This window comes from Gymnogyps californianus, chromosome 1, assembly GCF_018139145.2.
Source record: "Gymnogyps californianus isolate 813 chromosome 1, ASM1813914v2, whole genome shotgun sequence".
Classification (NCBI taxonomy): Eukaryota; Metazoa; Chordata; class Aves; order Accipitriformes; family Cathartidae; genus Gymnogyps; species Gymnogyps californianus.
In genome coordinates, this window is record NC_059471.1 from 185,264,951 (window position 1) to 185,290,987 (window position 26,037).

General features: G+C 37.4%; 1 protein-coding gene across 1 annotated transcript in view; it reads right to left on the reverse strand.

Annotated features, from left to right (window-relative positions):
- Positions 1-26,037, reverse strand: part of TMEM117 (transmembrane protein 117) — a 227,358-nt gene that overhangs the window by 83,147 nt on the left and 118,174 nt on the right. The gene's annotated exons all lie outside the window — the stretch shown is intronic.

Consider the following 26,037-nt stretch of genomic DNA (forward strand, 5'->3'; position numbering starts at 1 on the left):
TTTGGGAAGCTGTGTTTTCGTATCCATTTACTTCAAGTTAACTGTACTAAAAAGCACTAAAAGTTACATTACAGTAAACTCATCAATTCCGTTGTGCAAATGATCCAGAAGTGTGGAAAACCTACCCATACGTAAAGATTAAGAAATAATTGAACAGATAAAGGAAATAGGGGTGCACACCTGCTTCAAAATACAGATAAGTAAAACAAATTCTTACTATCTGTCATTGGTATCAGTACACAGTGGAAACTTACTGTTTTGATTAGTCTGAAAATAACTCTAAATAAGATTTCAGAAGGAAATAACTTCAAATTGAAGTCAAGATTTCTTGGTTTTATTTTCCACTACATTTATTTTGATATACAGAGTTTTTAAAATCCAGTTTACTATCCAGAGTGTGAGCTACCACTTTCAATCAACGACATTAACAGTGTTTATTGAAAGGAACACATGGCCCATGATTAAATTAAAACTACATATAAACTACATTCAAGTTCTAAATTTTGGTTCCAAGTCCATTTGGGGTTAAAAGTGCCAGCATATGAGCCTGAAGGGCTGGGTCCAAATGATAATGAATATGTTAAATAAATAGAAAAACACATTCCAGGATTTTATGATTCCATTAAGCCTAGCCTGAAGAAAGAACAGATTATATCCCAAAATACCATCTTTACTAATTGTTTTACGTAGGTAAATCTTTTCTCAGATCAGCATGCTATGATACTTTTTTAGAAGATCCCTATTGTCTAAATAAATATTTCAATAACTATTTAATGCTGAGCAAGACCTCTGTAAAGATTTAATCCACTACTTTAGTAATACCTTTTTCTCTTAGGAAGAGTTTACATAGTAATGAATATTTGCAAAGAACAACAGATATTTCGAGAGGTTTTATTCAATTTTCAAAATATTTTCTCCAGACACTTTCTGGGAAATACTTATTATATTTGGTAGAAGGATGCAATCTGCTGCTCTATGACCAATTATTAGAGTAGCATGTTTCATAAGAACAACATTCAAGAAGGAGACATTTTCTGAGGAAAATGGCAAGATGAGGAAGGAAATGTTCTTTCAAATATCAGACAGTTGGTCTTTCATCTCCCAGCTTTGGCATTTATTTAAAGTCATATCACCAGATCAACGTCAGGTCGGTTGCAGCTAAATTGGCTGAAGCAGAGACAGTCATTAAAGGGATGCATTCCATAAAGAGAAATCCAATTACCTTTTGCATTAGAGAAATCAAATTCATTTTCTGGTTTGGTCAAGGACAGTCACTGTGGAAAACAGCTCACGGGAGAAAAGCACTCAACACTGTCATAGTGCAAATAAGTTTTAGATAGGAACATCAAAAACTCATTGCTGCTGTTAGAATGATGTTTTTAGAGGAAAAAAAATTAATTTAATTTGCACAACTTAGTATAAAGAGATGCGTGAGTGTATTTTTTTCTCTCTCTTTGTCTTTCACAATACAATTACTGGCAAGCAAACATCTCTCTTTTTTACTGGACTATATTTGAAAACACTGTGGATATTCAGGAATAAAAAATAATTGATCACTTCAGTAATTCTATGTATGCATGCATCCTACATAATCAAGATAAAACAGGGAAAGCCACTTACGAAGTAATGTTTTTTTTCTTGAACTAGGCGATGTGATATACTTTAATCAATTAATTACACTGCTTCAATTCAGAAAGGAATGGCCCCTACCTATAATGACTACATACTCTTTCATTTTATTTAGTGTCTCATGAGAGAAATGGTTACACTGTATTAAAGTTCACAAACAAAACTACATAATACACATTGTCTGATTTTTTAAGTTACACATGTGCAAAATATTTTCATAAAAAATTAGTATGCCTTGTCTATACTACAGAATCTTAAATTTCATTTTGCTAAATAAAAATATTACTTTATTGATTATTCATACTATTCACTTCACATTAACTATGAAGATAACTTATAATGCTTTTAAAAAGGAATATTACTATCATTAAATTAATAACAAAATGTTACAATTCACAATTTTTGTTACAGAAAATTAAATCGTTCCTTTTGATCTGATATACTACAATAATTTGAAAAGTGATGTTGTATCACATAGAAGAACAAACCCGGAATTCAAAGTCGTGTTCAGAGCAAGTAACTTACACAAACAACAAGTGCAGAAAGCAAAATTATAAAAACTCAAAAACCCACAACAAACCAGTAAGATACCTAAGATACATGAGATATAATAAGTGGAACAGTAAGACACCTTAAGGATCCTTTACTCCTTACGTGTAGTTGCTCTTTGAGTGTATTGCTCAGGATGCTCAGCACATACTTTAGATCTCTCCTCCCTAGACAGTCATGTCAAATGATGCTACATTGTAAGTCACAGGATCCTTCCCAGCAGAGGCAACGTCTGCAGCGGGAGTTTCAGGTAAGGCTAAGATTCTTTTCTATTAATAAGCTAACTGCAAGTGAAACTTTTGTTAAAAAAAAGAAGAAAATGACTTAATACTTTGGTCATGCCTTCGAAGTATCTTCCAAATTCTTCACTAGTAGGAACTATGCTGCCATCTTCAGAGCACAAATGGATGATTCCTGGAAAACTAATGTGGCATGGCCTGCTGGCCAAGCTGTTTTCATCTGCCAAATTGCATTTTAGAAACCTAGAAGTAGAAAAGTACATCTAATAGTTTCACAGTAGCACTTCTCCACATAAGAAACTGCAGAAACTGTATCTTGAAAGAGAAATGGACTCTGGACAAGCTCTCTAGGATGTGATGTATTCCATGCTGTAACATTTATTAAGTAGAGACCAACCCTCAGTGGAGGATTTTCATTGCTTTATTCACACTTCGATAAATCATCAAAACAGGGTAAGAGCAGCCCTCCAGAATTTAACAGAATGTAGAAGAAGCTAAGATCCACAAGAAAAGCCTGGAAATACAAACCAAACGTTGAAGTCTGAAATCTTTTTTATTATTTTGATACAGTAACGAGCAGTGAAAGGTCTAATGGACAGTAGCACCAACATCTTACATCAGTAAAGAAGTTGTTCATACGCAACTATGCAGCCAGGAGGACAAGACATCGTGGTGCTATTGCTGGAAAATGGAGTAGCCTGAGTAACTCTGCATTTGGCAAAATACATACATCTACCACTGTCAAGTACACGACTCAAGTATTATAAGTGTTAATTTTTTCTATTTTTATCATTTTACAATTTCAAAATATCTTATTTTAAATCATAAACCTCTCCATAAGTAGCACTAAATTAATTTAATTTGAAACTCAGCCTTCAAATAGTTCATAAGTAGCACTTTTCCACTCTCCCCAAACTCTTTACACAAGAAATGCTATTTTCAGTCCTGCAACTGTGGAATTTAATTGATAAGAATGAGTATCATAAATTCTAAAAGTTTTCAGAAATTGTAAGGATACTATAGTGTCAGGCCAGGTCTGAGGGCAGTTTCCCAGGGCAGGTGCATGCATGTTGCTTGGTTTTGTGCAGCACAACGTTCCTCATCAAAAGAACCCATTGATAACTTTTGCAAAGATTCAGCACCGCTTATATGTTTCTGAAAAGTACGCATTTTTTTCCTAGAGAGTGGGGCTAAATCAGGTTAAAGTAATTACATTTCCTGAAGTCAGTGTGAAGTCAATGAGAGCTAATGTATACCGCTGAGTGCATACGCTCCCTTTGCTTTGCTGTTATGTACTTTTAGGTAAGAGCTATATATAGGTGTCCCACTAACTGCACATCAATTCTTTCTCATATCTCAGTCTTCAAGTACTATACTACATCATGCTAATCATATACCAAACCAGGGAAACATTTAGTATTCAGTCATTAAAATCTTCTATCCATCATTTTTGTCTTCATCTTCTTTGAGATATTTAAAAACTGCAGAGCTGTTCACTTGATGTACAAAAGTATGGAATATGGAAAATGTTTTTATGCTTCTTTCATCTGGATGTTAGGGAGAAAACTGTCTTCTGTGGATCATACCTCAGCACTTCCATGGCTTACACAATGATAATGTGAAATGCCTCCTTTAATTATGAAATTGTTTTGGCAGTTGAGCAGAAGCGTTGAAAACTTTGTTACACATCCTTCAGACATAATTTATTTTAATCTACTCTGCTGCATTTTGGAATATACAAAATGTGTAAATGTTTGAAAACAAATGTAACAAATATTTGTATTTAGGCTTACTGATCTATAAGGGGGATGAAATTTTTCAAGCTAAATATTAATAGTCAGCTCTAAATACACTGCTGGATTTTAAAGTAGTTTTATCTGCTTTCTACATTTTCAAACATTCCTAAAGTAGTTTCATTCCTACCCTGAAAACAATCAAGCTCGTGTTAGGTTATTTCTCCTTCAATTTAATTGTAAGAAATACTTTTTACATTTGCATTTTCAAAGCAACAGCAATGACAGAGACAAAACATGGCACCTTCAATCTACTCTGTGTTTTCTCATTTTAATCAGAGCCAGCACATTGTTCTTGTCTTATCAGCATGTATTGTTTTAACAATAGGTAAATCCTGAAAAACAACATTAATTTGCTGTCACAATTCAGTGATCAATATGAGTGATAGATAATATTATGGTTCACTTTTGTTGCTTCCGCAACAGCCCCCAGTATTATCTTGTGCATTTGCACATTTCCCACCAATAAAATGTTTCCAGAGTGTTGCTCTTAGGAGCTATTATTCTGATCCACAGCATGTGCACACATGTACTGTCTTACATCTGAATTTCCACCAAAACCAGTTAAAGAACTTCTTTTGTACAAACACTGAGGGGGCTTATATTAATTATTGCCATCTTTACTGATCCATGCAAATTTATTTCTCCACCCCTTGAGGAAGCAGAAAGCCTCTTCTTTTTTAGCCAGCAGATCTTGATTTGTTTTTTTAATATTATCATAGAGTTTCTGCCATAGTCACAATCCATGCAGGGATAACAACACAACAAGAAGACAAGAACAACTAAAAATATATACACTTTAGGCTCAACTTTAGAGAAGTCGCCCATGCCAGCATTTCCTTTCAGTTTCCTAATCGAGTTAGGACAGAATGCTCCATAAAGCCAGTGTCTAGCCCACAATCAATTTGTGGTGAAAAAAGTCCTTAGATATCAAAAGGTGAGTGAAGGAGAAATTTGGTCTGCAATTACTTCAGGTCTGTTCAAGTTATTCTGGAAATTATACTTTGTATTTCAATACCAGCCAAAATAATTCCTGAATAAATTTTGGTTTTTTTAAAAAAAACATCTAAAACAAACAAAAAAGAATAATAATTTTCTTTTAACTGGAAATTCCTTGACACTTCATGAATATAAATAACTGTTTAGGAACAATTGTACAATTGAAGTAGGGCTTCTGTAAAAAAATTCTAAGCTGCGCCATCTCATTTCCTACCATGTTTCAAGTCCCTACCGTGCACACAAATCACTGTGTATGTGCAACAAAATATACTGGCTGCCATGTGGCAAGCACTTGCTGTTTATATAACCATTGAGATCATGTTTCAGAAGACTTTTTTTCTTGCTTTACTGCTTCCTTATTAGTGTTACGAATGCAGAAGCAGAGGTCTGGGTAATATCACCTATTACAGACAAAGTGTGAGACATAAAGCCACACCATGATTTTTATTTAAGGCATTCAGCTCAGTTCCATCTTAGGCTGACATAGCAGGAGAGCTTGCTTTACTCATTTAGGGAGCCTGGCAGTTTTGGTAAAAGGCCAGAGACAGAAATCATGCCATGTTTGGTGCACATATGCCATACGCATCTAGACTAATGTGGATTCTTTTTGTAGTCAGTGAAAAGAAAAAGGCATTTCTGGGGTGCAATTCATTTCAAAATAGGTTCTCTTGCAAAGATACACCTATTTCTCTTCACTCTAAAACAGGACCTGCTCAAATGTTCACACTGCTAACACTGGAAGTCTGGTAACATGAATCCCAACCTAGTTTCCACATTTCTTAGTGTTTCTCAACAAAGTGTCGTCAACTCAGTTAACGAAATACGTGATGGCTCATAAGGGATGAGGGTTCATCATAGGCAAACGGCCATATTCACACATCCTATGCCTAAAAATTAGGCTTTTGCCCTCAGCGGGCTGATTCAGACAAACAAACTTAGAGAATCCAAGTTCCTTGGGCAGGTCCTGGAGGGAGCAAGCAAAGGATTGTAGAGAATGGACAAGTTGTATCACAAAAGGGTGATCCAATCTGGTGAGCATAGTCAGCCAATGCAAATACCAGACACAGAATTACTTGCCTAGGTGCTTGACCCAGGTTTCCACAGGATGTGTTTCTGTATTTTTTAGATTAAAAATGCAGAGCTCTCTAGGGAACGATGCCAAAGATGCACTGTTTTACTTTTGCACAGTAGACCATTGCTTAAAGTAATCAAATTGAAGTGCCCATTTTTAGTCTCAGATCTACCAGTACTTTAAGTTTAACCAGTGTTATAGGCTTTATCCATCGACTTTAATGCAAAAGGCACACCAAGTGCCTAGGCTAAGAATCAGCCTTCAGGACTCCCCATCTCCTGTAGCAACAGAATCAGAGTCTTTCGCAATTTATCCTTTCTTTCAGCCTATGAATCTTGTACACCCAGCTACAAAGCAAAGCACTGAAGAAAGAATTGAGCCAGCATGTGATTAGCATATAGGTAGCCTCCACTACCTCGATGGAAAGGACAGAAGGTTCAAAATGTGTTCACGCTGAAAGGGAATTTTTATGCAAAATGCAAATAGTAGTTTTTAAGTTAGGGTGGGATCCATAATATCTTGGAATATTGCAAGAATACAAACATTTCCCCATTTACCTCCAAACTACAGCAACGTACAGGTTCCAGGCTCCCAGCTGTATAGTCACACCACATAAACATAGGAGTCTTTGTTTTAGCATATATGAAACTATACACCAAACAGTGGCACATAGTAATTAAGGTGTGAGTCATTCTCTGAGATTGTCTTAACCTAAGCACAATTCTGATGTCTGAATGTGCCTGCAAGTCACAGACAACAAGTTCAACTGACTGATCTCATAAAGGACACAGAGCTCAGGAAGGTCACTATCAGCAGCAATGAAAAACTGGGAACAAATCTGGTTTGATTTGGCTTAATACAACACAGACGCTGAGCTGTTCTGGCTAGATTGCCAACAGTTCTGAATATATCGACAAGGAGTACTTATGTCTCTAAAGACAGTTCTTCTGGACTTTGCAAACAGGAAGCTTACCAGAATACCTGCTGTGCAGCATGCTACCAGCTTAGGCAGGTATTTAAAGAAAGTCAAATGTCAATTCCCAAGACACAAAGGAGTCCCATGCAAGACATGTTCACAAGACAAAGGTTTCTACTGATTGAATTTAATTTCAGGCCTGTCTTCTTTCAACATCTCCATCTAACAATTTTCTCGGTAAGACTTGCATGTATTGATGTGCTATAACAGATGCAGACAGCTTTCTGCATGGGCCATTAACTATTACTCTTGGGCAGCAGCATAATTTTTATTTGTATCATGATGCCCTCAGAGACTCACAGTCAGACTTGTAAACTGTCAATGCAACTTCTGTGTAGTCTGTTTGATGTGCCAGAAGGTCATAATTTGCTGTTCCGACAATTGTAGTTTTGAAGTTCTTGCTCTTCAGAAAAAAGTTGGTGTCCATAAACGACAACAAATAGGCCACTTGGTGCCTTTTCACCTGCCTTTCCCTTTCCCACTAACACTTTTTAATTATATTTGGTGAGCTAATGGATGACAGAAGCCCAAAAAATGCATAGGCAACACTTGCAGTGAGGACATAGTGTTAGGGTGATTCTAAGGCAGGTGAGGGAGTGAAAGAAGAAACATTTGTGACAATAATTTGTAACAATAGCATATTACTAATGAATAATTTGGGAGGTTGCTGTTTTCTTCTCTATTTAACTTCCACTTAGTGACTATTGAGGAAGTATGTTCTTGTGGAGAAAGCTGAGTGAATGTGAGATTTAATGGGTGTGGTTTGCCACTTGATTGTTGAGAATTGTTTTCACTTTACATGATGTGTTCTAGATCAACAGCAAATGTTAACTAGAGTAAATATAAGTAGCATAAGCATACCTTTCAAAAATCTCTGTAGGTGTCTACATCATGCAGAACCTGGTAAAAATGAATTAATCAATTCAAATAAAAATGAAGGATATGATTTCAAGCTCTGATGTTTACCCTCTGTCTTCCACCACTCTCACACTTAGGCACATAAGCCACAGGAGAACCATCTGAACACTGGGAGGTCCCCAGTGACGTGCGGGAGGCACACAGGCCACTCTGCTGAGACACCCGCCTGCCTCCTTTTGCCCGAACAAACAGCCTAATTAAACGCAAATCCATCTCCAAGCTGCTGACACCGTGCTGCTTTTCCAGTTGATTCAGAGCTGTGATGTACTGACAGATGAGAGTGGTTTCAATCCATTTCACTTCTTTACGATGACTGGCACAGAGAAGCCGTAGCTTCAGAATAAGTAAACGGGAACCTGAAACTTCCTTTACATGGCCTTTTCTGTTCTGCACTCATAGCAAACACAGCTACTATATGACTATATTTTCACTCAAAGTAGAGAATGAGAACAATTCTGCACAAAACAAGTTTCTCATAGTTTCTAGAAACACTAACTTGAAAATGAAAACTGTTAACAGACAACAAACTGCAAAAATTCATGAAGCACTTCCGAAAAACCTTCTCATGGCTCTTTACCATATTTTCTTTATCATACTACAGGGGATTATACAACTAAAAAATTCTCTGCTCAGCTCCTGGTCCTTTGCCAGATTTATGGGCAACATCACTAATTGTTTTTAATTACCCTTTTATACTGAAGCTACAACCACATTGAGAACACAATCCATCAACAATTTAGAAATCCTTCTATTTGTCCACATTTCCTGTGCAATTCTGCACTTGAGGTGCAAGCATGGTCACAGTTTTGTCCAATCCCCTCTAAAAAAAAACTACTTTGGTCTTACTTCCAGAATAAAGAGTGTACATGGAAGGTACTCAGTGGAAGGTGGTTAGTACCAATTCCACTTCAACAGAGGAAAATCTCCAGACTCTGTTGCAAAGTCTCTTGCTATTCCGAATAACAAATATTTCGCTTTGAAAAAGTCAGCCAACTATTTTTCTGTCAGATTGTGTTCTTTAAGAACATTCAGACAGTCAATTTTTCAACACCTCAAATTATAATTAAAATTTAAAAATACCCATCAAAAAATGCACAAAAGGAATGTAGTATCTTTTCAGAAAGCAGAGAAATAATGATTACTCTTAAACTGTATTGGGATTGTTCAAGGTATTCTCAGTGCTGAAAGAACACAAAATGAAGTATGTCCCTATTCCCTGAATAGGGAACTTTTGGGATTAATTATTCAGAAAATTGAGATTATCACTTAAGTTGTCTCTATTAAAGAATTATAATATTGGAGGCCTTTAGGGTTTCAAGCATAGTGATATTGCTGTTCCCTTAAGATGGTGTGATTGGCTCAGCTCAGGTATACCAAATCAAGAAAGATAGTATCATTAAGTTCCCTTTTGTTTGCATTCAGGTTTTAAGGTTTGTGATTTCAAAGACTTCCCACCAAATATGATGCCTTTAAATGAAGTGGAAGATAAGACACTCTTATAGCCACACAAAACTCCAAACTTTGGCTTTCAGATAAAATTCCTGCTACTGCAGAGTCAAGACAAAATATTACCATTTTTAACAACTAAGAATATTGATATCTTTTTGTATAATACACACCAAAGGGGAAAACTAGTTATTAAACACTAATGGATACAACTGAAAATGTTTCATACTGATCCTTGTTTGGGAAGAATATTGAAGACACACAGGGGATAATGGTTTGTGAAGAATTCTTAAGTACTAGTTGGGTTGCTAAAGGGTATTTTGGAAAAGGAGGTACAGCAAGGTGAGAGCTAAGAGAAATTGCTGTAACTCTAGGGACAGGATTTTACACTTCCTTCTGGACTTGTGCTGAAAGATGTTCCGCAGCCAATTTGACAGTAAGTAGATACCAGGTTTTGCAGGCTGGGAAGTGAAGGATGGCTAGAAATGGTCGGTACTGACATTGCTTTCTCACACCCCCTTGGCTATAGAATATAGCAGTCTTTAACCAAAATGTTTTGTTACCCGAGCACAGGCAGAACTTTGTCTTTTTGTTGCTTCAGTTCAATAGGAGTGAAAAAATGCCAGGACCTCTGGGCAAATAGAACATTCAAAGAGAATGGAAGGAAATTTGTTCCACTTTTAAGTACACTTGAGAACACAATCCTTAATATACAGTTGTTATTCAGCCTTCTACATTATAAAGTCTGTGTCCATGCTATACTTTCATTTGAAATTGAGTCTCTCTTATATAAACAAAGAATCGAGATTTTTTCAGGTTTTCTTTCCTAGCTTCATATGCATCACTATCCGTCTGCAAACATTCATCCCACGGGGAAGCAGGATTGATATCATTTAGAAGAAAGCAAATAACATTAGATCATGGTTGCACAGTTATTTGCCATATGTTTGACATGTTTATTCTTTATCTACTGTCTACACACAAAGCCATATGAAGTCAGCTAATGGTCACTCATTAAAATGTACTTTTACCTTATACATATTCATAAGACACACTGTAGAGAAAATCAATATATTCTTTAAAAAAGAACAAAGGAGAAAAATCTCAAGACGACTTTACATGAAAGAGAAAGTTGCTTTTCTTAGAAGTTCAGATGTTACAAATTAAAAAATGCTGCTTTATCAACATGGTGTAAAGCAGATTTTTTTATCAGATTCTCTTTTGAACAACAATTTTTGGTCAATTATTACTTCCTGTGTGGACATTTCTCAAGGCTGAGCCATACTGTGTGCACAGCTGATATGGTACAATCTTTGCTCTACAGCTGGTCTTGTTTGTCATCTCGGCTTACTTGATTAAGCATTTTAATCAGTGTTTTGCATAAGATTGTGCACCTTCTGTTGAAAATTGTCTGGCTGGTATTTAGTTGAAAACCAGTTGACTTCTCAACATCTTACTTAGGCTTTGGCCGTTTCTCATTCCATAACTTTTGAAGGGTTTATAATCAGTATAATCAGTATCTTGAATTCCTTCTTTCTTTACAAAGCAATGATGAACGTTCTGCAATAACTGCAAAATTCTGTACTAATAGTGTTGGTAAGCAGCTTCCAATGAAGCTGGTAAGCTGCTTTACATTTACCATAATGCCATGGAGAATATATAACTGTGCTGGTTTTGGCTGGGATAGAGTTAATTTTCTTCATAGTAGCTGGTATGGGGCTGTGTTTTGGATTTGTGCTGGAAACTGTTGATAATACAGGGATGTTTTCCTTATTGCTGAGCAGTGCTTACACAGAGTGAAGGCCTTTTCTGCTTCTCACCCCACCCCACCAGCGAGTAGGCTGGGGGTGCACAAGAAGTTGGGAGGGGACACAGCTGGGACAGCTGACCCCAACTGACCAAAGGGATATTCCATACCATATGACATCATGCTCAGCATATAAAGTTGGGGGAAGGAGAAGGAAGGGGGGATGTTTGGACTTACGGTGTTTGTCTTCCCATGTAACTGTTATGCGTGACGGAGCCCTGTTTTCCTAGAGATGGCTGAACACCTGCCTGCTGATGGGAAGTGGTGAATGCATTCCTTCTTTTGCTTTGCTTGTGCGCGTGGCTTTTGCTTTACTTACTAAACTGTCTTTATCTCAACCCATGAATTTTCTCACTTCTACCCTTCTGATTCTCTCCCCCATCCCACTGGAGGGGGAGTGGGCGAGCGGCTGTGTGGTGCTTAGTTGCCAGCTGCAGTTAAACCATGACAATAACAAGACTGCCTTATTTTGCCTTAAGCTTCGACCTTTTTGCCTCTAAAAAAAAAAATAGTAGTTTTTGCCTTGCTCTCTCAGCACAAGGAGGGAAGTATCATATTTTGGGAAAATATAAGTCCCCCCTCCAAAGCCCAGATCATACTGTCTTAATACCTTCTAGAAATTTTAATTGATAAATGAGAAACAAAAAGCTCTCCAATGACTAAGCATAAACAGAAGGACTTAAAAAACAATACCTTTGCCTTTTAACTGTAAAGAGAAGGCAAATATTCAGTTAGATTATTAGTGTTCTCAAATGGTAACCGCATATTCTCAAGGGGTATGACATAACAAAATTCACTTTATCTGGGAAAAGATAAAGATACTGTATTTACTGCATATCCACTATTGCAATAGGAAAAGTAAATACATATTTACAGTTAATTTACTTTATATTTAAGTTATATCACCTCTATATCAAATATATACTTTCTGCTTTACTAAAGTCTCATCCCCCCTGCCTTGACTACAATAGGTCATCTTTGAAACAGTCCCTAGACTCCAGTTTCAATACCTCTGAATTCTCATTGTTAATCATAAGTCCTTGCTCAGAAAAATGTATTTTAAAATTACGCAGCCCAGGACTGAGTAGCCTGATATTGTATGAGAACACTGTGACATTGTACCTGACAACTCCATTCCACCTCCAGTTTGAAAGACAGTTCGTGGAAAACTAAGCTAGTGCTGATGCACTTGCATTTTAACCTAGGTACATATTAACCTAGCAGGCATAACGCTCGCTTAACTACTATCTAGCAGAGTTAATGTCGTAAAACTTCAAGCATAAATGACAAATATAAGTGGTGATGCTCGGTACACATATACTGCATAAAGCTGGACTATTGATTCCCTGATTTATCTTGTCACATAAATAGGAATCTCAAGAAAATGTCCATGTCAGTTGGCTGAAAAACTGGAACAGAATTTTTAAAGTTTATTTATATAAGCATATAAACATAAAACTACATATGCTTGAAAACCAGTAATATCTGTAAACACTTTTATTAAAATTGCAGCTCCTCTGTGTGTATTGGCAAAAACGTTTTATAACTGATGATAACAGCTCTAGATTAGCTAAAATTGGTATGACCTTAGGTCTAGTATGAAGTATTTCTCATGTAAAAATAAAGTATATACAGGCATTTTTAGTTTGTAATAGGACCTCCTGAATCCTGTGCACAGAAAACCAAAGTTTAATAAAGACCCTTATCAGCTTTGAAAAATCTGATCATTTTTGATGGGAAAATGAAACAAGAAAATAGACAGTCAAAGATGACTGAAACAAGTTCTAGAAAGAGAGTAACCTTGATGGAAGACAGGGAGACAGAAGTGTGGAAAAGATAAAATACTAAAAATGAGATCATGAGGCTGAAATAAGCTCAGTAAATGGACATACTAATGTACAGTTGCAAAATAATGGAGATCCAGTTCAGAGCTTAAAAGTACTTGTTTACACCTCCTTCAACAGAAATGAAGGTTGACACTGACAGGTAGATTATCCCTAGATTAGAGAAAGCTAACGCTTTAAACTAGGTATTAGAATACTTCCTAGGACATCTCAGATGATTGATCATTCACTCCTGAAGTGTTCAAAAGAGAATCCAAACAGCTGTTCAAGTAATACAGGAGATCAACCCACAGGACAAGAACCAAGCCAAGACAGACTAAAGACACAACTTCTGGGAGCAGAAAGTTCGGGTTTAAGACCCCAGTGTTATCATGTGCTTGAGAGACAGGCAGAAAATAGATACTACCTAAAGTTCTTAATTATGAAAGTACTCCTAATTACAGTAGCCTCTTTATTTTTTACTTTTATGAGTAATTGAGATATCTTAAAAATACACAGAATCCAAATCTGTCATGAATCTCTGATGTCCGCTAGAGAAACAATGGCATAATTGCTTAGTAATTTATAACCTTTACTATCTCATTTGATAAATATGTGAAGAGACTTTATGTGAGTCTTTGAGCACCTTTGGTGGACAATGCAGCAGTGTTGGAATGCAGCAAAGAAATCTCTAAACTGGCATCAATACAAGCCAGCTTGTCTTCTCAGTAGACCACAATGCCATCTGCATGTATTTAGCTTCGGTTCACAGGCAGCTGACCTAAAATGCCTTGGCCTCCTGAGAGGCAGGCATATTAACTTTGATGTAGTACCACAAAACACAGCTTCTGTTCTTACGACCCAGGCCTGACATCTATCCATTGCACATCCTTGTGCTTCTTATGCTGGGGTTTGCACATATGGATCTGGAATTCGGCTGGACACTTGTTATTTTTTTCCAATTGACAAATGAAATGTAATGAAGTTAAACTGATTCATGATGCAAATTTTTCAGTACAGCTAATAGGCTAACAGGTTAAACTATGTTGTAATCCTGTATTCAGCAGACAGCAATTAAATTTAGTTTAGCATGAGAAGAATCTTGAGCTTTCTCTTTGCTCTGATTGATGATCTATCAAATGTTGATTCGTTGGGGCTTCTTCTGTAGTAGGAGTACAAATGGGAAGGTGATTAGCACTGTTGAATATAGGTTTTTTCTGCCACATACCTCTGACACTGTATCTTCACCAAGCCCAGACCCATCCCAGCAACCATGAAATTTTTGGATTCCAATAATGTAGGACATAAATTTGAACAGCTCTTGAATCCTGTGTTGTAAAGCTATCTATCTCTGGTTTTCCACACAAATGTGTCTACTGTCAGTTGTTTCCACTACAAAAATAAGGCTGTGAAAGATCTGGGACAATCCTGCAAACAATTTACACACACAATTTGCAGGCAAGTTAGTGATCAGGCAATGGAAGGACTGACTGCAGCATCACATTCTTCAGTCTCAGTTCTTTAACCACAGCACAACACTCACAGTCAGTATTGGAAAGTAATACTTCTGCCATTTTTAGTAAAATTGTTTTTTCCATTTCTGACTACACAATTACCAAAAATATGCTGGCAATTACCAGTGATGGTAAACAGGATATATTTGGAGCTGTTAGTTGCAATCTGTTGCATACAATTGATGAAAATGATCAGAAAAATGACAATTTGCTCGCTGTTTCAGTATAACAACCAATGTAGCATAAAAACAGCAAATGAGTGATTTCCTGCGTCACGGAGATACTTACATTAAGCCCTCTTACAAGTAGAAACAGGGGGATGTAGGCTTTTGGAAAAATAAATGATTTGAGGGATGAAAATTTGTAAAATTACATTAGTGATTAGTTTATTTTTAATGGTGAATTTTTTAACAGAGCACTAAAAAGTGATAGTCGCAAGTCTCATGCTAGTACAAGAAAATAAGTTTATACATAAATGACAGGTGCGTTTGCATTTTTTGTTTTGCATTTTTTCATGCTTTTTTGTCTATGCATGTATCCTATGCATAAACATAGGATTAAATATTTCATACGCATACGCCTTTCTGGCCTGAACAGAGTGCTCTTAAGATCAGACTGGCAGAGACTAACAGCCTGAAAAATGAACTTAGGTCCCAGTTCCACAAAGACTTTTGTACGAGCAGCATTTTACAGACTGCAAGGTCAAATGGAGTCAACAATGCCAGGCTCAAGCTCTTGCCCCAGTCTCTAAGGCAGGAAAGTCTATTACATTGGACTATGTACCACTCTCTTACTGAATGACCCTCCTGCTTGCCACCTGCTTCCCAATAGCATGCCATCCTCAAACTAGTCTCACTGGGTATCTTCCCATTCCTATCATGAAATAATATTATCTAATAAACAAACAAATGATCTCAAGGGTCAACACTTTTTTTGTACAAAGCTCAGGGATTAATTTTGTCCTCCATCACTCCAGAGGGATTTTCTCCGTTGATTCTTCTGGTTACACAAAATGATCTAAAAGTGTTCTTTGGGAGTCAACGAGAAAGCTCAAAGTATGCCAACTTTCTGGCAATCTGCATTGCCTTTACACTGTCACAACTCCACTGCAATTATTAGTAACAAAATAATTTCAAAATCCTAGGAAAGAAATATGGGCAGTGAGAAAGTGCTTCTAGAATGGAGAATGAAGCAGAGCTGAAGATGCTATGTTGCTACAGAAGTGTTACAAAAGCAAAGAATTAACTACTTCAAATGGAAGAATTAATACCAGGTTTAAGTGCACACCCAAGCGAAACAAGTAAGGCGTATTTACATACGTGGTTTTAGCTATAGCATCACAAAAGTTCTCATTTGAGCACTGAAAAGGATATTTCTGAAGGGTGCTATTTATGAAGGGCATTTATGTGCCAAAATTCTTATATGACATCCTAAATATATGGTATGTACACATCCATACTATTTTACAGCAGAATGCGCAGTCAGCACAGACAGCATATGTATGGTTGCTCTTACTAAATTCTTTTACAATATTCATTCGGCTGTGGGAAGCTACTGAAATGGAGTTAAAATACATTTTGCCTCTGCTTATTCTTGTTTTTGTAACTGCCGCTTAACTATTTGATTAGTTTGAATGTGAGGTTTTTTAATCTAAATTTTTGAGTGAGAAATCCTGATTTGCTATAAATGAATCTCCAAATTACCTTTTTTTTGGCTTCTGTCTTCTTTCACATTCTAGATTCTTTATATTTTTCCAATCCAAGAAGTTTCTGGCTTTTTAATTTTTGCAGTATTTTTATTAGCATACATTGTACAAATGTGTTCCACTTCAGAGAAAATCCATTAATGATAATTATTTTAGCAGATTTTTAGAAGTTTTATAGATAAGTAGCTTGCAAAGATTTTTTAATTTCTTGTTAGTAGTGTGATAGCAACAAAATTCCAGCTTGAAAATAAGTCCTGTAGTTTCTGACTACACTCCTTTCTCATTAATTGCACTATAAATTAGAAATCCACCAATAAATATTATGGCACAATGATTAGGAATAGATTAAGTTGTCAATTGGAACATGACTAGCAACAGATTCCTATGACTTATGTTGTTTTGTGACCTTTTCCACTTATGACTAAAATTGGGGAGTTTAAAATCTGTAGGTAGCTTTCTCAAATCAAAATAAGGAAGCTTTTGGCAGCATTTTAAGCCCGCTGACTTTGCACTGAAGTGCATGGAGAGGGTTCATGTGAGCCATTCTGCTGGCTCGTGTGTGTGGTCGTAATATCCAGCTGAAGGATGGTAGAAAAAGACTGAAGAGGCCACTTAAGAAAGTTCTGCATGCCCATGGCCATCTTCATTTCCACACTTTTGTTTGACCCCAACATCGTCATGGCAATAAGAGTATGCTGCTTTGTAGCTCCTGTAGGATACAAAAAAATAACCAGACGAGTGGTACCAACCACACAGAAATGTTAAGGAAGGCAAATGAACAAAAACCCATTTAACTTTAGCTATTTGAGTTCAAATGAACTTGCTCAGACAGATGTGCCTGTTTGCTATACTGGAGATTTCAGCATTTTTTCGTCACAGTACATATCAAGTTGTGGGCACATTTTGGACATGCTTTATTTTTTCTGGAGTTGTCTGTGCAGACACATGACATTTGTCTTCCATGTGAAAAACAGTCTAATGTGACCATGTGCATTTTAAATAAGTTTCTAAGATAACAGTCCTTCTTGGGCCAGATCCCTAGTCTGAGACATGGGCATTAGAGGACAGTAAAAGCTTCACACCACGTTTGTACCTTTCTGCTCCTAAAGCTCTTCAAGCTGTGACTCAGCTCTTAGCGTTCAGACTGTTAAACATCAATGTTGTTTGCCCACCTCAAGGCATCATGATCATACCAATTCCCCATCAATCAGCCAGGCAAAGGGTGTGACCTGTTACACCTGTAGCTCCAGCTATAAACATGCATACTTCATTGTAGATACCTCCCTCCTCTAGAAACAGTGAGGTTCACACACCTGGATCGATGAGGTGCAGTTATGACTTGCCAAGGACTTCTTCTCTTTGTTGGGATGTTAATAACAAGATGCTGCAAATACAGTACATAATGGAAGTATGGCTTGGGACCATCCAGATACCTACTGGAGGGTGAGCTGGTGTGAGACACTTCCCACAAAAATCCAAGAGGCTGCCCATGCATGAAAAGTATAATATATTTCTGTAGAACTGCCCTTTGCAAAGTTAACCTTGTGATGTTTGACGTGGAAGAAAAACCTGAGCTGTTTGACACATGGCAACAGAAATGGGTTTGCCAAACCAAAACAAAGATGGAGGAGTTTATGATTCACAAGGGATCCCAAAATACCTTCTGCTCTTTTCTGAAGGTTAACAGCAGTTCTGACTCAGGATCTTTGTCTTGCCAAAATCAGTGGAAAGTTACTATGAAAAAGGATGAAAGGGCTAAATTCTGCTCTCCATTACACAGCTGTCAACTTTAGGACAAGCCCATCAATGTGAACGTATGGCAAGAAGGATCATTATTTTATACTCACCTAAGAGAGAACAGAGTTTAGCCTAAAGACTTTCCTGTTCTTCTTGCATTCTGGTGCTTCACAAGGCAGTCAGACTTTCCTGTCACAGTTTATTACACTTTCACCAGAACTGTTACAGATCTGACACTCTTGGTGTCTGTCACTTGTTCCTCATGAACAATATGGAATGCATATAGCACAATTAGCATCAGTGTGGATGGCATGGTCTATTTAGGAACAGGTATGCTATGAAGTTGCTGGAAAGTACATATGAAATACAGAACTTAAAATGACAAAAATTCTGCATTCACTGAACAAAATTAAGAAAATAAATCAATTCTAATTATGGCACACAGTTTAAGAAATTAAATAAACAGTTTTAGAAATGATACCAACTGCAAAATGGTTTCTAAATATTAATTAAGGGTTCTATTTAGAAATATTTCACACATGATTTCCTTACCATCTGTATTTGTAAAACCTGAGAAGAAGAAAAATGTAACAACATCTGGTTAAAACTATTTGAAGGTACTAATGCTACACTGCTTGAATCTAAATTTAATAAAAGTGTTCACCCTCTCTTAAAAACATATTCTTTTATAGCTGAAAAGAATACCAATATATTCTTTGTGTAGACTTGTCATGTGTCTACAAGTGTCAAACTATATTTTTAGCTATGGAGTTTACTTAATCCCACAAGACTTTATCATGCCTTTATGTTGACAAATGAACAAGGCTGAAATATACAGGATCTGAGCTTCTGTCAAGATACGCTCTGTTTCAAAAGTCATTGTTCTTGCACAGCTGTTTCCTTTAAGCTATTGACTTAAGCACAGTTTTATTATTCTTCTGGGCTTATTACTGAACTCCTCAGTAGTTGTAGTTAATTGTCTCCAAGCTTTACTTTTCTAGACAAGCCAAGAGAATGCAGCAGAAATATAACATGATACCAAGATGCGATGAGGTGACTTTGATAACTCTCATTCAACATACACAGCTGTGTTCTGGCTAGGTTTCCTTACTTCCATGTTCCTGTTTTTCAAAATATACTTGTGGTGTATTACCAGATTAAAGGGAAAAATGCTACCTGCATTACTTGTAACACCTTTTAGTTAGTAACACAGGCAGTAATTATTATTGGTATTAAAATAACGTTTTGGTTCACATCTCAGACTTCATTTTATCTTTAATGTGTCTATATTGAATGATGAAAAAAGACTCTACCAGCTGTCTGTTTCTTCTATACTAATAAACAGTACATCTCAACAGTTTCTAAATAAATATTAATAATTTCTAGCAGATTAAACATGAACTTTTCATTTTAGGTTTTATAATAGCTTTTTTTTTCCCCCCCAAACTGTTACATTCTTGGACTAAATTAAGCCTGGGAGCAGCCCTAGAAGCTTCCCTGTCAGACTAACAATTTTTCCAGACATTTTTAATACAACCAAAAATACTGTGCATTTGTCTACTTTAAGACCAACATAGACAACCTCTGCTAGACCTCATCTAGAAATACTTTTTTCTGAGAAGGTTAACTGCACAGATCTGTAAATTCAGTGAAATTATATGTACAGCAATTATGTTCATCTTATCAACACAAGCCAAATCTTGGACTCCTTTCTAAGTTTCCATTTATGTTAAAATAAAAACCTATAATTGAACTTAGAGACTGGAAAATAAAAATGCCCAGTACTGTTCTGTACCACCAGAGAACTAACAGAAATTGTTTCACTGTTGGAAGACTTGCTCTGGATGACCCCATTGCACAATGAGGACAACAGGCTTTCCTTCTGTCATGGTTTAACCCCAGTGGGCAGCCAAGCACCACACAGCCGCTCCCTCACTCCCCTCCTCCCCACTCCCAGTGGGACAGGGAGGAGAATTGGGAAAGAAGGTACATCTCGTGGGTTGAGATAAGAACAGGTTAATAACTAAAGTAAAATATAATACTGCTAATAATGAAATATAATAATAATAATGTTGATGATGATGAAAAGGAATATAACAAAAAAAAGAAGAGGGAAAAAAAAGGGAAAAAACCAGTGATGCACAATGCAATTGCTCACCACCCACTGACTGATGCCAGAGCTGCGATCCGCCCCTCCCGGCCAACTCCCCCCTGTTTATATACTGGGCATGACGTTCCATGGTACGGAATACCCCTTTGGCTAGTTCAGGTCAGCTGCCCTGGCTCTGCTCCCTCCCAGCTTCTTGCACACCTGCTTGCTGGCAGAGCATGGGAAACTGGAAAGTCCTTAACTTAGGATAACTGCTACTTAGCAACAACTAAAACATCAGTGTGTTATCAACATTATTCTCATGCTAAATCCAAAACACAGCACTGTACCAGCTACTAAGAAAGAGAGTTAACTCTGTCCCAGCCGAAACCAGGACACCTTCATCTTACGGAAAGAATTGATCGTGGACCCAGTTTGCCAGTCTGATAGCCCCTGTGGAACCAGAGCAATCCCCTCTGCTTTTCATTACTTCTGGTAGTCGGTTGCCCATTCCAGTCCTCAGTAGGCTATGGGACTACTATGGGACTCTGACTTGCTTAGAGCTACCTTGCTACTGGTGAAGGGACAAGTAGCCAATGTGATTCCTTGTACTAGCTCTGGAAGAAGGGAGGAAAGGAGGGAGGAAGATAGGCACCTACTACTGTAACAGACATGTATCTACTCTCAAACAGTCAGGGTTTTCCTTAGTCACCTGAAGGCAAATTACTAAACTAGAATTGCCCTAGTATAACAAAAAAGATTATAACTCTGGGAGGGATGACAACATTGTTTCCACTCAGTAGAAAGGATGAAAGACCTATCTGGATCAATGAGAAAAGATTTTTAAGTTGGGTCTAGCTAGTGTAGAAAATCAGCCTGTGAAAACTGAACGTTCCTTAATTCTACCAACACATGGAGATGTCCTAATAAACTGCAACATCTGTACAGCACAAAGGAGATTTAAGCTCTCAAATAATTTAATAACAACCAGGATAAGCACAAGGAACGTATGATGTGAAAAAGAATAACATTTCTCTTCAGTACATGTATTTAAATTACTTAGCTTCTGACAGATTAACCTCAGAAGCCAAACAGAATGCAATGACTGAGATTAACGTCAGAAGAAAAGAAAAAAGTACAAACCATCTATTTCTCTTTCTGGGTTCAGCTCTGTCCTGTAGTACCTAGCATCCCTGGCAGACAGTGTGAGGGCATATGCATGCTAATTCTTCTCTTGGGCATGCTCAGCATTCTCTTGTTTTAGAAAGAAAATGATAGACTTTGGTATGTCTTGAACATTTTCTTACTTACCAATAATGCATACAAGAGCCTTGATTTCCCTCACATAACTTTAGAAGTTTAACAACTGCTGTGTTTGATGACTGTATAACCAAGACGAAAAGGCAGACACCTTCAGAGGACACTCAGCTCTTAGAAAGACTGAACTGCCCTCTGAACAGAGACTGGTAGCAGTCTCTCTCCACTGTCTAAAGAGAGGCACAAAGGTGGTGACGCTTTGCACATAGGTGCTGCTGTTAAGTGCTTAAGTTAGCAAGGTCGCTTGCTGTACACAGCAGCAGAAAACAGATTCCTTGCTTCCAATTTCCAAGCCCTTTCTGACCGGCATTCTTCACAAAAAGTTCTCTCTCATGTTTTTTAATATGTATGAGGAATGAAGGGTTGCTAGGCTGCCTATAAAAGTCAGTAAGGTGCACAAATACTTAAAAAAAAGTTATTTTCTTATTGCCACCAACATAAGCCAGTGCAGGAACAAAATGCTACAGTAACATTAGTGGTGACAGTAGTGGGTTTTCTTCCTTTTTTTTTTTTTCAGTGCCTGTGTGTGGCAATACATGCTCAACAGAAACATGATTTTGAGTAATCCTTCAAGGTCTTGTTAGCTGCTCTATGTAAAAATATTTCAAGAGTATGACACGAAAACTGTTTGTACAGAGTAGTTAGTCTAGCTGTCAGACACGCTTGTGAGCACCAAGTCTCCTCTTTTTACATTTAGGAAAGGGATATGCACATTTTTTTCTTAAAGGACCAATTAGTTCAAAGGAAATAATACTTTTTCGTTGTTATTTTCAAGCAAATTAAAAGCTAAAGAACACACTGGAGAAGCAAGGAAAGCAATCAGACTACAGATGGGCTGTTGTTCCTTAGTTGCGCAGACATGAATATAGAACTAAATTTGAACTGTAGTTCTTAACAGGACATTCTTAATCATCTAGTCAACAACTGCCACCCTATGAGCAAACTGGGGAACAGATAAACCTCAATCTGTGTGCCTGGAGACTGTGTATCCTGAGGATGTACAGGATGCAGAGGGTGCAAGAACTACTCCTACGTCCTGTCAAACCACTACTTCTTCATTTTGTTGGATGAAGTAATGAAAAACACACTTCTCTCCAGCATCTATCAGACACAGACTTGGCAGCAAGGATCCACATGTGTATGACCTCCAGGCTTGATTACTGCATCTCATTGTATCCAAGAATGAAAAACATATATCGTGAAAAAACTCCCACTGCTACAAAAAGCAGCTGCCAGTTGGCTTAGCAACACAAGCCACTATGAACACATCGTCCTGGCACGCTGGCCTCCATGCAAACTCCCCCATGATTTCAGAGTCCAGATGAAGGTCATTGCCACGGTCCTCAAAACTCTCTGTGGGACTGGCCTTCGGTACTTGAGAGATTGCTATCCCCTCTGCAGTGATGACCTTCTCTGACAGCTATGTTCCCTTGGAACAATGAAACTGTCGGCCACGGGAAGAAGTTCAGCAATGCAGAAGACCTAACTTTACAGAAGCTAAATCTCGGTGAAAGCACTACCACTCAGAAGACAGGGAAATGACTAAATCTTACCAGCTGCAACTCTCAGACCTTTAGCTTACCTTCCCCAATAAGCTTCCTCCCTGCCCAACCAAACCCTGCAAAACGGATGGATGCATTGGATACCAGCCATCAGCGTAAAATAATTGCTGACGTAAATACAAAATAGACATCAATAGTAAGATGAGTAATATACTTTCATAATTGCTCTTATTGTGTTGCTCCTAGACTAGAAAAAAAGGCTAGTATCGCAAATGTATTTTATATTGAGATCAATGAAAATCATTGAAAACTGAGTTTCAAGTCATTCTTCCAAATTCCCTGTTCACTGAATTAGAATTATTGGTAATTACAATTTAAGTTCTTTCCCTAGAAAGACAATGGTCCTTACCACCAGCAAAGATGCTTCTCTCTCCTTCTCCCATAAAGTGCTTTTTCTTTTACTTTGGGGAACTGCTCAACAGCGATAGGAAATTCAAAGCAATCTGCTTAAAAGTGCTGTATTTTAAACAGCATAGTGCTTGAGATGGACAGAAAAATTTCCTCTTGAGTATTTTTGAAAAAGAACAGGAGGATTCAGTCTCAGAAAAATTATACCTGCTTTTACAAGAGTTGTTAGCATCTGAAAGAAAAAGGGCAGAGGTTGTCATAAACATTTACAAGGATCAAATGGAATGGGCTTGAACTTTTAACACTCTTCTCATACTACCATGACATCACGCTTAAGGCCTGGGACTTTACCCTTACCTGAGATATGGGTGCTACTGAAGAAAAGTGCTGCCCAGACTTTAAAAACCTGTCAGCTGCTGGAAGCAACCAGACTGTCTATAAACCTTAGGGTAATAAGATGACCTGGCATGAATACAAATATACATAATTTACTCAAGGGATTACACTTCTGACATCATAAACTACAAGAACATTGCCTGAATGCTTTATGGACAGCAGCAGAGTCCCAAGAGCAAAATCAACATTGCTCTCTGAAGTCATTCAGTATTTTATATAGAATAGACTGTGAACTCTTCAACATCTGAAGTTCAAAAACTTTTAAAAACACAATGAATAATTCAATTTTTCTCTCAAGTGACCTCAGTGAAATGATGCTGGGGGCTGGATTCAGCGTTTATAAGTGAACTGAAACTGGAGCGGCAGCTAGTAGTGCTACAGCCTAGGAGTGGGAGCTCTCTTTAAAACTTTTAAGGCGCTCCTCCTCTTTCCCTGGTGTGTGGGCTTGACCTATACACTGCTTTTTATACCAATACAACTGTATCAGTTAGGGGATGATCATTCTCATGTAGTCAAACCAATTTTGATAAGGGTACAGTTGTATTAGTATAAATGTGTGTGTTAATTCAGCCTTCTCTTTTCTTTTAAAAATATCTTGGCTCTAACTTCATCACTATTTTTAACCTGTGGCTACAATAAAAGGGTTTTTCTGACTTTATCAGTACTACTGCTGATAGTTAGGACACTTCACACAGATATCACAAGCTATAGCCACATGGATGGCACACTGAGTGCTTCTGTAAGGGAGCCATGTTGTTTCGCTGCCTGGTAACATCATTTGTGAATTGTACACAAGTTAATGCAGTGAAGTGAGTACACTTCTCCTGTGCTACTACTATGGTTTAGAATTTGTTTTTATTTAAATACAAGTGATCCAATCTGCTCCTCTTCCAGAAATGAACTAATCATTTGCAGCAATTGTACACTTAATTCTGAAATGCATATTTTTAGCAATTAATTTTATTTCATGCATCACAATATCTAATGCCAATCTGAGTTTTCTCTGACAAGTCTGCCCCGCATTAGACTGTTACAGTCAATGTATTTCAGTCAGCATCTGCGCATCATTACTAATAGCAGGTGTAAAGATGTAGTTTAATTGCAGAGAAAAGACCACATTCACCAAGTCCCACCTCGTGCAATTCTGTAAAAGACAACAGTACAGCTAGGGTTAATTCAGCCCACTGTGTCTTCTGTAATTTCCTTTAATAGTGTTGTGAAATTATAGCCATTAGAACTGGCTAGTGCATTGCTGTGGTCATGCCCTTGCTGTATTCCTGTCAATCTCCCAATTTCAGTTACTTTCATACAGTCTTGTGGGCCACTTTAATCAAAACCTCAGTAAAAGGTATTCAACCATTTACATTTTATTGACACATTTGACAGAGAGGTCTCTCCTGCGCTGAAGACGAGCACATAGATATCAGAGAATACGTATCAGTACTGCACAGCAAGCATGGACCTCAGTGCCAGTGAGAGCTGTAAGCTTGTACACTGTCCCCTCTGAACATCAAAACAAAATACATCATTGCAACAGAGACAACAACATGCACGGGCGTGCAGGACTTACTCCATTGCCCATGACACAAGAGGAGAGCAAAGCAATCATGCCAATGCTAAAAAATTCAACCAGCACTAATGTTTATAATTATTATTACAGCATACCCTTAGCATTGTACAGCTTGCAAAAAAAAAAAAACCAACTAGCCAGTGAAAGACACAGTCAGTGCCCTTTTTACAGCATAGCGGTGTCAGAGAAAATGAAACACAGAAGATAGAAGTACAATAGATGAAGTCATCATAAATTAAATAGGCAGATTTTTAATTCCATGTGAAAGAATTGGAGTTCAATTTGTACTGAGAGGCTGTTCAGTCTAAAAATACTGGGTAAGATATTTGGAATGAACAAATGACAAAGGGAGAAAGAAATCTGAAGAGTTTAAGATATCGCTGTGTGGTACACAGAAAGGAGGATAGCAGGAAGGGAGACAGGCAGAACTTGAAATAAAAGAAATTCGGTAACCACTAGGAATATCCCAGAATACTGACACACAGAAATAAGAGTAGAAAAAGACAATGTTTTTTGCAGCTACTGTTTGAAATGAATGACAAGGGATG